This window comes from Solanum lycopersicum, chromosome 12, assembly GCF_036512215.1.
Source record: "Solanum lycopersicum chromosome 12, SLM_r2.1".
Lineage (NCBI taxonomy): Eukaryota > Viridiplantae > Streptophyta > Magnoliopsida > Solanales > Solanaceae > Solanum > Solanum lycopersicum.
This window is the reverse complement of record NC_090811.1, coordinates 55674378-55686518: the sequence shown is the minus strand read 5'-3', so window position 1 is coordinate 55686518 and position 12141 is coordinate 55674378.

The following is a 12141-nucleotide window of genomic DNA, read 5'->3' as shown; positions in this document are numbered from 1 at the left end:
TATTTGACCCTTAAAAATATGGCTAAATTGTAGGTAAAGTACGAATAAGCAAAATGAGTTAAACTTCTAACTTTTATTCACTCAAAATTCAGGATATCACTAAAAATAGTGCGACTTCTCTTACTTTTTATGTTATTCTATACAACCAACTATTCTTCTCTCTAATTGAAAAGGTGAAGTCTTTGACCCTCCAAAAATATATAATTTGAATGTACATTTCTTTGGTTAATTATAATTACGTTTTATTTATTTATTTAATTTTATATTGGATAATCAATACTAGTGTAAAATACGGAAATCATGTATTAGTATTGGCATCGCTTAAAGTGCATTAAGCATGTTTTAGTCGTAAAATGCAAATATTCATTTTATTTGAAATCAAAAATATTTTCATCTTGTTATTACATAAATTTATTTTATATTGAAAAGTTATAGGATTTTTATATTTATATTTATGATACAATAAAACTAAATGAAGTATGGTTAACATTTTCATCTAAAAAAGACTAAAATATCTTCTCCATATTGAATTCATGAAAATATGGGTAAACTAGTATTTTATCCGATCTATTTATTATCCAACTCATTTTTATCCACATTAAATATGAGCCGGTTGAATGTTTACCCATTTTCAACCTACCCACAATTGATCCAATCCGCCCATTTCCCACCTCTAGCATCAATTTTTAACCGGATGTTTGATTGAATATAAAACACAACTTCAATAAGGCTTATTATTTAAAAAAATTCAACTTCAATAACATGCCAACTAGAAAACAATCAAACTTATGAAATATATGGTATTTAAAAATAATTAAAAAAACTGTTAAATTACTCTATTATTGGATAAAACACAATTAACTTTTTTTACACAATATTGTCAATATTTGAGACTTTCGACTCTTCCCCTACCAGATGTTGACTTTTTTTTTTTCTTATTTAACTTGATTCGAATACAATTTGGCAGTAAAAGTTATTTTTGTATTTCATATATTAAATCTCAGAATCGTTAATTAATTGTAAATAAACATTGAAGTTCAGTTTTTGATTTAGTATATGTGAAATACTAATGATTTATACTCACAAAACTTTACAAGTTCTTTTTTAAAAGTAAAATCATGTTCGGACATAATTAATTACAAAATACTCTCTCTATTCCTTATTAACTAATTTTTGAGGCATTTTGTATTTTTCAAATTAACTCAAGTGTTCAATCTTCAACACTACTTTTAAAATATTCTTTCAAATTTACCCTTCATTTGAATTTTCATTTTAAATGTGATAACTTCAACAAATTTGACACTAATCAATAAAGATAAAATTAAAAAATTATGTACAATTTATGTTTTAATCTACTTTTTAAAAATGATATGAAATACCTCAAAAACTCAACTAACATAAACCTAAGAAATAGTGCCTTTCAATTTCAACTATATGAATATTTTCCACACGTTTAATAAGTCCCTATCACTTCTCCATTTTACTCTCTCTATATTCCTACACATAAATCACAAACGTACCAAATTGTCCAATCCAGTCTGTGACTGTCTTGACTCTTGAGGTATGGAAGAAAAAATTAACAACCAAATTCGAAGTTTACTACAAATTCCTCCATAGAAAAAGCCCAAAATAGTTCGTTACCTTCGGATTAAGACTCAAAGCTATTTGTGAGTTTTCACATGTAGAAGTAATAGTCCCTTATGTCTGTAATATTGGTGCAGTCTTAATCCTTCTCTAAACTTTTGTCTATTTTTCAACATTAATTATATCCAAAATTTATGTATAGAATGTTGAGAAAATGCACAAGTATCCCTTTAACCTATGTCTAAAATTTCAGAGATACACTTATACTATACTAAGATCCTATTACACAATGAACTTATTTTATAAGTAATTTTCTACCCCTTTTCGACCTACGTGGCACTAGCTTGACAGAAAAAGTCAACCAGCATTGGACCCACAAGATAGTGCCAGGTAGGCCGAAAAGGGCCAGAATATTATTAATAAAATAAGTTCAGGGGGTAATAGGTCCTTAGTATAGTATAATTGTTTCTCTAAAATTTCGGGCATAGGTTGAGGGGGTACTTGTGCATTATCTCTAGAATGTTTAATCATCTTTTAATACATTTAATAGAAATAATAACTTAATGAGAGAAAAGGTGAGATGAGGAATATCTTGTTTTATTTAGTAGAAATATTATTGCAGCTAAAAATTAAGAGGTTAACCACGTTATTTTAACGTGCAATAGTACATGTTTTACTTTTCTTGCATCATTATATGTCAAGGCATTCTTAGTTTAGCTATAATAATGTTTCTACCGAACATAAAAAGATATTCTTCTTCTCACTAGGTAAAACATACTCGCACCATGAATCCAGTATATGTATGTCATGTGTTTAAATTTAATAATTTATTTTACTTAACCTTAATTAATTAACATGTGTTTTACTTTAGTAAATTACATAATAATAAAAATTGCACTAGTTTGGTGTATACAACCGATACAGATAAATTTTTTCCCATCTCACCGTCTATCTAGAGTAATTATTTCTATTTTGTGATTGAACAAAACATATGTTCGGGGGAGGACCTAAAGTACATGAATATTACAAACATGAGTTACTATTCCTACTATAGGTAAAACTCAAGAATGACTTGAATCATAATCTAAAGATAAAAGAATTATTTTGGATATTTTCTTAATTGCTTTACCACGATCAAGTCAATATACAAGAATATTTTATTTTTAAAAATTTGAAAATTTTAAATTTGACTAAAATTTGCTCATGGAATCTTTTAAAATTTTAAAATGAAATTTATCTATACGTAAACTACACTAAAAAAGTACTAAAAATAGAATTATTTAATTTTTAAAAATCGAAATATATCACATAAATTAGAACAACAGAATAATACATTTATTTTGATAGTACAACTAAATGTAAACCACACTCAGTTTGCAATTTTTAAAACATAAACTCCTAACAATGTAATAAAGTCAATTATTATTCTTCTCTCTTCTTCTTTTGTTCATCATCAACTCCAGTAGAGCTGATAATACTACGGCATTTTGTTCATCATCAACTCCGGTAGAGCTGATAATACTATGGCATTTGGTTACTACCCTTCATCTTTTGGCGATAAATGAACTTACTATTTCATATCCTTTTTGGAGACTTGATAACTACAACTTCGCCTGTCCACAATACTGTGGTTACCCAGGATTTGGGATCAATTGCTCTCAAATTGATTCAATTTTATATGCTTATGGTGACTCTTACAACGTTACAAAGATTGATTACAATGTCTATTCAAATAATCTAGTCTATATTGATGCTCTTGACAACAGAGGATGCCCGAGAGTAGAGTATAATGTTATTCTAGATGAAGACTTGCCATTGAAATATTCGAAGCTTGATTTGTTTGTTAATTTCTGCTACAACTATATCAATTCCCCTAATTCATATTCTGCCTATCCATTAAATTTCTTAAACTCCAATGGAAACAAGTCATATTATGCCGAGGAGGAAGTTTTTGATTGGTGTAGAATTTGTGAGAAAGAAGTGGTGGTGCCTATGAGGGAGGATGGGTCAACTAGAGGATTTGGTGCAGTGATGGTTGAGGGGTTTCTATTTGTTATTTTTAGTTTTGATGATTTGACAAACAAAGGGACCTTATGAAAGAACCCGGTTGTTCGCTCAATATACTTTTTGCTGTCAGCGGGAAAAAGTATAAAAAGTTGGTGCACAGTCTCCAACAGTGGCAGAAGTGACAGACGCGCCAAAAACCTCAGCCAATGGGATTGTTTTAAGTAATGTGACCTTTCTACAGAAACATAACATCCCTATATTCACAATCTAGTTTTTATAACTTGAAAAGGCATCTCAAGAACTCTTGCAAAGACCGAGAAAATTGAAGAGAACAAATAATTCGAATAACAACTCAAGCTAGTGTGATAGTGTACGTATCTTAAAAGTATTTCATTCGATATGAAATTGTAATCTGGCACTAATCTATAAAGGATGCCGTTTATTCTGGTCATTCAATTCTAGGTTAGTTAAGTTCAACTAATTTAGTGGGAAACCTGTGTGTTGCTTAGAAAAGTATAAATCATCAGTAGTTTGGTGATTTAGTGGGCAACCTGTGTATTGCTTAGTGAATCCTAAGTTGTCTAGTGGTGATAGCTTAGTGGGCAGAGTCATATCTTCTTAGGCTTCTCAAGCAATAGAGGTATTGCTTGATAGTGAGATTAATAACTTTTTCTCACTCTTTTGTAACCGATTTACTTTTGCTTGTAAAGATTAGTGAAACGGTTTGAAATCCTGTATAACAGCTCATGGTTTTACTACCTTGAGCAAGAAGACTTCCACGTAAATTTATTGTATTGATACTCTGCATTTATTTACAGTTGTTGTTACTTTGAGTGTGTCATGGGACCTGGTACATTGACTTGTAATGGACGCATTTTATCTGGTTAAAACCAAGAGAGTGATTCTTGTTCTAGAATGGTTTCTTCACTTAATCTGGAAGAAAGTCAATCTTCAACCGGACCTCCTTAATTCAATGGTCAGTTCTATGGCTTGTGGAAAACTAGGATGCATGATTTCCTCATGGCCGAAGATAGTCAGATATGGGATATTGTCTTGGATGGACCTTTCATTCCAACTTCTGAAGTAAAAGATGGTGAGATTACTCGTGTTATTCCAAAGACTCGGCAACAATATAGTGAAGCAGATAGAAAGAAGATCCAAAAGGGCTACAAAGCTAAGAAGTTGCTGGTTTACGGTATAGGTGCTGAAGAATTTAATCATATCTTCGTCTGTGAATCAACAAAGGAGATCTAAGATTGTTAAATAACTGCTCATGAAGGAACTAAGCAAGTAAAGGAGTCAAAAATTGACATGCTCACTTATCAATATGAGAACTTCAAAATGAAAGAAGGAGAAACCATTCATGACATGCATACCAAGCTCTGCTCCATGACAAATGAGTTGTGAAGTCTTGGAGAACCAATCAGTATGAGCAAGCAAGTCAGAGAAGTTCTTCGAATTCTTCCTAAGTCTTGGGAAAGCAAGGTAGATGATCTCACTAAAGAAAATGCTCTGAAGGTTCTAACCATGGATGCTCTTATTGGAAATCTAAAGACTCATGAGATGACCAGAAGTCAAGATTTATCAACGAAGGAGGCCAAGAAGGACAAGTCTTTAATGCTAAAATTCAATCCTGAAGAAGAATTTAGTGAAGATGATGATATGGCTTATCTTACCAAGAGATTTTAGAAGATTGTAAGGAAAAATAAATGTTTTAGAAAGGGAGAGAATATTCCTACAGATGCAAAAACCAGTGACACATCTCACAAGTGTGGAAAGGTTGGGCATTTTGTAAGGGATTTTCCATTACTCAAGGCTGAAAACAAAGAGCATCAAAGGCCAAGAGGTGAAAAGGACAAGGGAAGGGACCTGGTACTTGATAAAAATGACAGAAGATTGCAGCTGACTATGTAGTAAAGAAAGCTCTTTCTGCATGGGAAGACTCTTCAAGTGACTCATAAGATTCAAAAGGACATGGAGATGCATCAATGGTGGTGATTCAAGATGAGACTAATGTATTCAATGAAATGTTTGCTCTCATGGCTCAGCCGGATGATGAAGATGATGAAGATAAGGTAACTCCCCTCGATTTTAAATATAATATGAATACATACTCAATTAAAAGATTGAGAAGATTAGCAAATATCTTGATAGATTTTGTAATAGAGTTAACATCTGTGAGAGACTCCATGAATGCTGAATTTTAAAATCTGAGTGAAAACAGAGAGAGGATGGGTGAGAAAATGCCAGTCATTGAAGAACAAATGGTTGTTCTAGAATTTGTAAAACTAGAACTCAAAAACCAAATGGACTTAATGATTGAGAAATCTGGAAAAAGGAAAGGAGAGTTTACTAGTTTACAAGTTGAATTGGTGGAAAATTTGAAAACTACTAAAACTAAACTTGCCTTAGCATGAAAGAAATAATCACTTAGAAAGGGACCTGGTCCAGCTTAAGGAAGAACTCACTAATTCCCTTAAATGGACCAAATCCTCAAAATGACTTGTAACCAGTCAAAGCAACTACAACAAAAGGATCTAGGAAGTCTAAATATTACTCTTCCCTACAATCCTCACAGTAAGTATGTGTATGTGCGTAATAACTTGTTGTGTCCTCACTGTGGTAGAAATGGTCATTTGAGAGGGGAGTGTGAGGCTTGGATAGAATCACGAGAAAGGTTCTCGATATATACGAAACAGAAAAGGGTACCAAGAAGGGGACCTGTTCTTGTTCAAAAGTCATTGATAAAGAAAGAACTAAAATTACCTCACTAGGCAAGAAACACTTTTATTACTCCTTTATCTGCCTTCTAGGAACTCAAGTTAAAATAGGTTTCCAAGTCTAACAAGTGATACTTGCTGCAGGTGAGCGAGAGGAGTAGCAGTAAATGTTGGTACATGGACAGTGGCTTCTCAAAGCATATGACTGGGAACACTAAAAACTTCCTCTCGCTCAAGGCACTTCAAGGAGGAGGTGTCTCTTTTTGTGACGGAAAGAAGGGGTATATATTGGGTGTCGGTAGGGTTGGAAAATCAGTTGAAGAATCCATTGAAAATGTGTATCATTTGAGTGGATTAAAGTACAACCTTCTCAGCGTTTCTCATATCTGTGACAAGGGAAATGAGGTCAGGTTCACTTCTAATAATTGTAATGTAGTCAATTTGACTACCAATAAAAAGTGGTTCTCATTGCTCAAAGATGTAAAAACATGTATGTGGCAAACCTAGAAACATCTCAGAAGGACAATCTGACATACCTAAGTGCTCAGAGTGACAATGCTGATTTATGGCATAGAAGGCTAAGTCTTGTGAGTTCGTCTTTGTTGAAAAAACTTGTTTTTAGGGACCTGGTCCTGGGTTTGCCCAAATTGAAGTTTAGTGAAAGTAAAGTGTGTGAAACATGTATGAAAGGCAAGCAAACTAGATCATCCTTCAAGTCAAAGAAGCAAGTGAGCTCTTCAAGAATATTGGAAATGTTGCACATGGACCTGTGTGGGCCTCTGAACGGAAAGAAGTACATTTTGGTTATTGTTGATAATTTCTCAAGGTTCACGTGGACGAGGTTTTTCTAAAATCAAAAGCTGAGACACCTAATCTGTTGATTGTGTTTTTAAAAATGATTCAAACAAAACTGGATCATCTGATAGATGGGATTAGGTCTGATCATGGAACTGAGTTTGAAAACACAAAGATTGAAGAATTCTTCTTAGAAAAATGTATAAGTCACAACTTTTCAGCTCAAAGAATTCCTCAGTAAAACGGAGTGGTGGAGAAAAAGAACAGAACTTTGGTGAATATTGCCAGAACCATGCTCATTGAGTCCAATCTTCCTCCGAATTTCTGGGCTGAAGCATTCAACACAACATGCCATGTTATTAAGAGGTTCATGATTAGGATACTACTGAATAAAACTCCTTATGGTCTACTCAACAATAAGAAACCTAAGTTGAGTTATCTAAGGGCGTTTGGGTGCAAGTGTTTTGTTTTGAACAATGGGAAGGATGATCTTGGAAAGTTTGATCCTCGAAGTGATGAAGGAATTTTTATGGGATACTCATCATCAAGCAAGCCCTACAGATTATTCAACAGAAGAACTCAATGCATTGAAGAAAGTATTCATGTGGTATTTGATCACGACGGTAATTTAAAGAAGCTAGAATGAAACAATGAAGACGAATTGAATGAGTTGTTCCATGTACAGAAAAGTGAAGGTAGTAAGGCTAAAGCGCGTGAACATTTCGATACTGATGATGCTGATCCTGATCCATCTGAGAAAATTAAGGAAAAAGACAAGTCTGAAGAAGGACCCGGTCCTATGCAGAATATAAATCAAACAGAAACTCATTCTCATGAAAATGATGACTCTAAGGATAAAGAATATCTTATAGATCAACTTCAACCTTTAGTGTCCAAGCCGACTTGGAAGCACAACTCATCCCATCTACTTGAGAATGTTATTTCAACATTAAACTCTAGTATGCAAACTTAGATCAAAAACAAGAAATTTGGTTGCATTTTCTGCTTTCATCTCAACAATTGATCCTAAGAATGTGAAAGAGGCTCAGAACGATGCAGACTGGATCAACTCAATGCAAGATGAATTGCATTAGTTTGAAAGAAGCAATGTATGGTACCTAGTTCCAAAACCTGCTGACAGAACCATCATATGGACCAGATGGGTGTTCAGAAATAAACTTGATGAGAGTTGTGTAACTACAAGGAACAAATTCAAATTGGTTGTCCAAGGCTACAATCAGGAGAAATGCATATATTATGATGAGACATTTGAACCAGTTGCTCGAATGGAGGCTATTAGAGTTCTTATAGCCTTTGCTGCTATTATGAGATTCACGCTTTATCAAATAGATGTTAAAAGGGCTTTCTTGAATGGAGATTTTAAGGAAGAGATATATGTTAAACAAACCCCTGGGTTTGAAGATGTCGAGCGACCAATTTATGTGTTCAAATTAAACAAAGCTTAGTATGGTCTGAAACAAGCTCCTAGAGCTTGGCATGAGAGGTTGTCCAAATTTCTGCTAATGAACGATTCAAAAGAGGGAAAATTGACAGCACCTTGTTTCTAATGAAAAAAGAATAAGAACTTCTCATTGTACAAGTTTATGTGGACGATATCATCTTCGGAGTTACATATGAATATTTGTGTGAAAAATTTGCTACCCTAATGGGAATGAGTTTGACATGAGCATGATGGGAGAACTAACTTTCTTTTTGAGACTTCATATCAAACAATTATCTAATGGAATCTCAATCAGTAAATAAAAGTATACAAATTAGCTGCTAAAGAAATTCAACATGATGGATTCTAAACCTACAAACACTCCTATTGGAACCAATTCCAAACTAGGAGTAGATGAAGCTGATTCTCTTGTGAATCAAATCATGTATTGATGTATTATCGACTCCTTGCTATGATTAACTGCTAGCGGACCTAATATTGTGTTCAGTATTGGAATGTGTGCTAGTTTTCAAGTATGTCCCAAAGATTCACATCTAAAAGCTGCCAAATGAATACTAAGATATTTGAAGAAAACGGGGGACCTGGTCTTATTCTACCCAGCTGGTGATTTCTTTGATCTAGTTGGGTTTGCTAATACTGAATTTACAGGCTATCAACTAGACAGGAAGAGCACGTTTGGCATGGCCCATTTTCTTGGATCCTCTCTCATCTCTTGGGGAAATAAGAAACAAAATTCGGTGGCTCTTTCAACAGCTGAAGCTGAATATGTAGCAACGACACCTTGTTGTGCTCAAAATTAAACAACAACTAGATGATTTTGGAGTGCGTATACAGACTATTCCTCTTATGTGTGATAACACCAGTGTTGTTTGTATGGGGAAGAATCCAGTTCAACATAAGAGAACAAAACATATTGATGTGAGACATCATTTCTTGAGAGATAATGTTGAAAAGGGAATATTGTTTTGAAGTATTGTAGAATAGAGGATCAAATTGCAGACATCTTCACCAACGCTCTCAACAAAGATTAGTTTGAGAGAAACATGTTGAAGTTAGGAATGATGAACGCAAATTGATTCCACTTCACTCAAAAGCACCAAATTTCTTCGATGGCTATGATTTGCAATGCAGGTATCCTCTTTACTGGTAATAAGCTGTTTGAGTAAGTTCAATTTTGTACCTATTGCAGGCATATATTCATGAAAAATTATAGAAGCAAAATATGGCCAGAACAATTTATGAATGAAATCTTACTTAGAGTAAAGGACCTGGTCCTCCTAAAGGTTAGCTTTCTTTACATTGTTTTTAAACTGGTTTAAAAGGAACCATTGAAATGGCCACGTGTCAATCATCGGTTATTCTGACCGTTGTGCCATCGCTTAAATCCAAGAAACACGTCTAATATAAGGGAACTGACACCTATTCATATCTTTTTATACAACTTTTCTTCTGTCATCTTCTTCACTCACATCTCTTTAAATCCTCTCTCAGAAAAAAAATCCTAGCTTTCATCTTCTCATTTCCTTCTTCTTATTTTGTACTAAAGTTACTTCCCCTCCAAAATCTCTGAACATTTTCATCCTCGAAGAAGTCGCTTGCATCTTTAAACGAAATCAACCCAGTATCCTTTTACACACCATCATCTTCTGTATCCACGACTAAAATGTCGACTTCCCCTCCAGTCAACATTGCTTCAGAGGTTGTCCAAACACCGTCCTCGCCTCTTGACCTAAAACAACCCAGTCCACTCTCCTCAACCTGGTCCCCTTGTAGATATGCTGTCAGACCATCTATTTGATGGAGATCTACCGTAAAATAGAGCGTCTGAGCCCCATATTTTGGACGCTAGTGAAAGATTAGCTGTAGAAAGTCTAACCAAGATGAGGGAAGAAGCTCTTCTTGAAGAACATGGAAGTTTTATGGATAAAGAGTTAAGAGAAACTCAACCTGTGTTTGAAAAAACACCAGATGTAGATACATACCCTTCTTCCGACTCTACAGACACTGATGACAACAATCGTCCCATTCAGTGGCTGTTGAAAAGAAGAGAGGTGTCCTCTTCAAAAAAGGGAAAAGAAAATTTTGTAGAATTTGAGTATATAAGGATACATTTTACAAGTTCTGACTCCAAGAAAATGATGTTTGATGCTATGAAGGCGAGTGCAGAATCTACTGCTGACAATCGAAGGAAGAGAATTTGTAAAGTGTCGAGATTTCAAATATCGTGGTCCGATGTGGTGGAGGTATCAGGTGCGAAATCTGAAGAGTGACCTAATAAGGAAATGGCTGATGACTTTAAACAAATATCAAAGAATAAAGGTGATAAAAAGAAACCCAAAGGAGCATATAAAGATTTGGCAACCATAAAAGCTGATGGTGCTAAGGGAAAAGGAAAAAGAAAGAGAGAGACTTCTGAAATGGAACCTGAAGAGTTTGAACAGGGACTTGGTCAACAGGTACATGTGGATGATGTAGATGTCAACAAGCAAACAATTGTTGACACTCTTAGTGTACAAAATGTCTTGGTAGGTAGAGTTTTTTTATATAAATATTGTTAAGCAACATGTGATGGATACTTTTTATGACATTGTGGTGATTCATTCATGGATACACATATTTGATATTAAGTCTCCTGTTCTCCATGAGGAACAAGTACGTGACTTCTACTACAATATCAATTTTCAAGAAGATGGCAGTATCAAAACAAGAGTAGGATCGAAACATAGAAGTCTATCTTAATGAGTACTTACTGGGAAACTTTTAGGGGTACCTCGAGAAGGTATCAAATGTGTGGTTGGGAAGACATATTCTGTTCCATTTTCGAGGTATGTTCCAAGATTCCTACAACTCGACATGCTGGACTGCTCAAGAAGTTCATGAAGGGCAAGGATCAACTGGTTTTTGAATTTGTCAACAAGATTCTTCTTCCCAGAACAGAGAAGATGACTTCTGCCACTTCAACTGATCTGTTTCTCATGGAATCCTTATGCAAATTCGAACCACTGGACTTCCCAGTACTTATGCTTGAACACATGTACAAGATTGTGATTAAGCGAAAGGGGAAGCATGGAATGGATTATGGATACTTATTGACAAAAGTATTCAAGTATCTAAACATTCTGCTTGATGTTGGCAAAGTAGGGACTGCCAAGCAATCTTTTACTGAGACTACTCTGGTTGAATGCAAATGGATTGAAGGTAAGGGAAATCCTAAGAGTAAGGTGTTTTAGTTAATTGCAAAGCAGGATTAGAGGAAGCATGAGTTGGAAGAGATGACCATGAGAGTGAGCAACAAAGATGCCGAGATTGCTATTATTAAAGCTTAACTTCTCAAGGTGAAGACTGAGGGACCTGGTACCTTTATCGTTCAAGAACTGCATAGGGAAAATGCAGAACTGAGGACCAAGATTGCGGCATGGCAATAAAACGCAATCAAGTACAACGATGATGCAAATGCTAGACTTACCCTCATTATTCAGTCCCTTACCCATCGTCCTCCCCCCCTCATAGTTCTTCCTGTGGTCTTTTTTTAGTGTGGAACATTTGTAAAGTTCTTTGAACTCAGTTTAAATT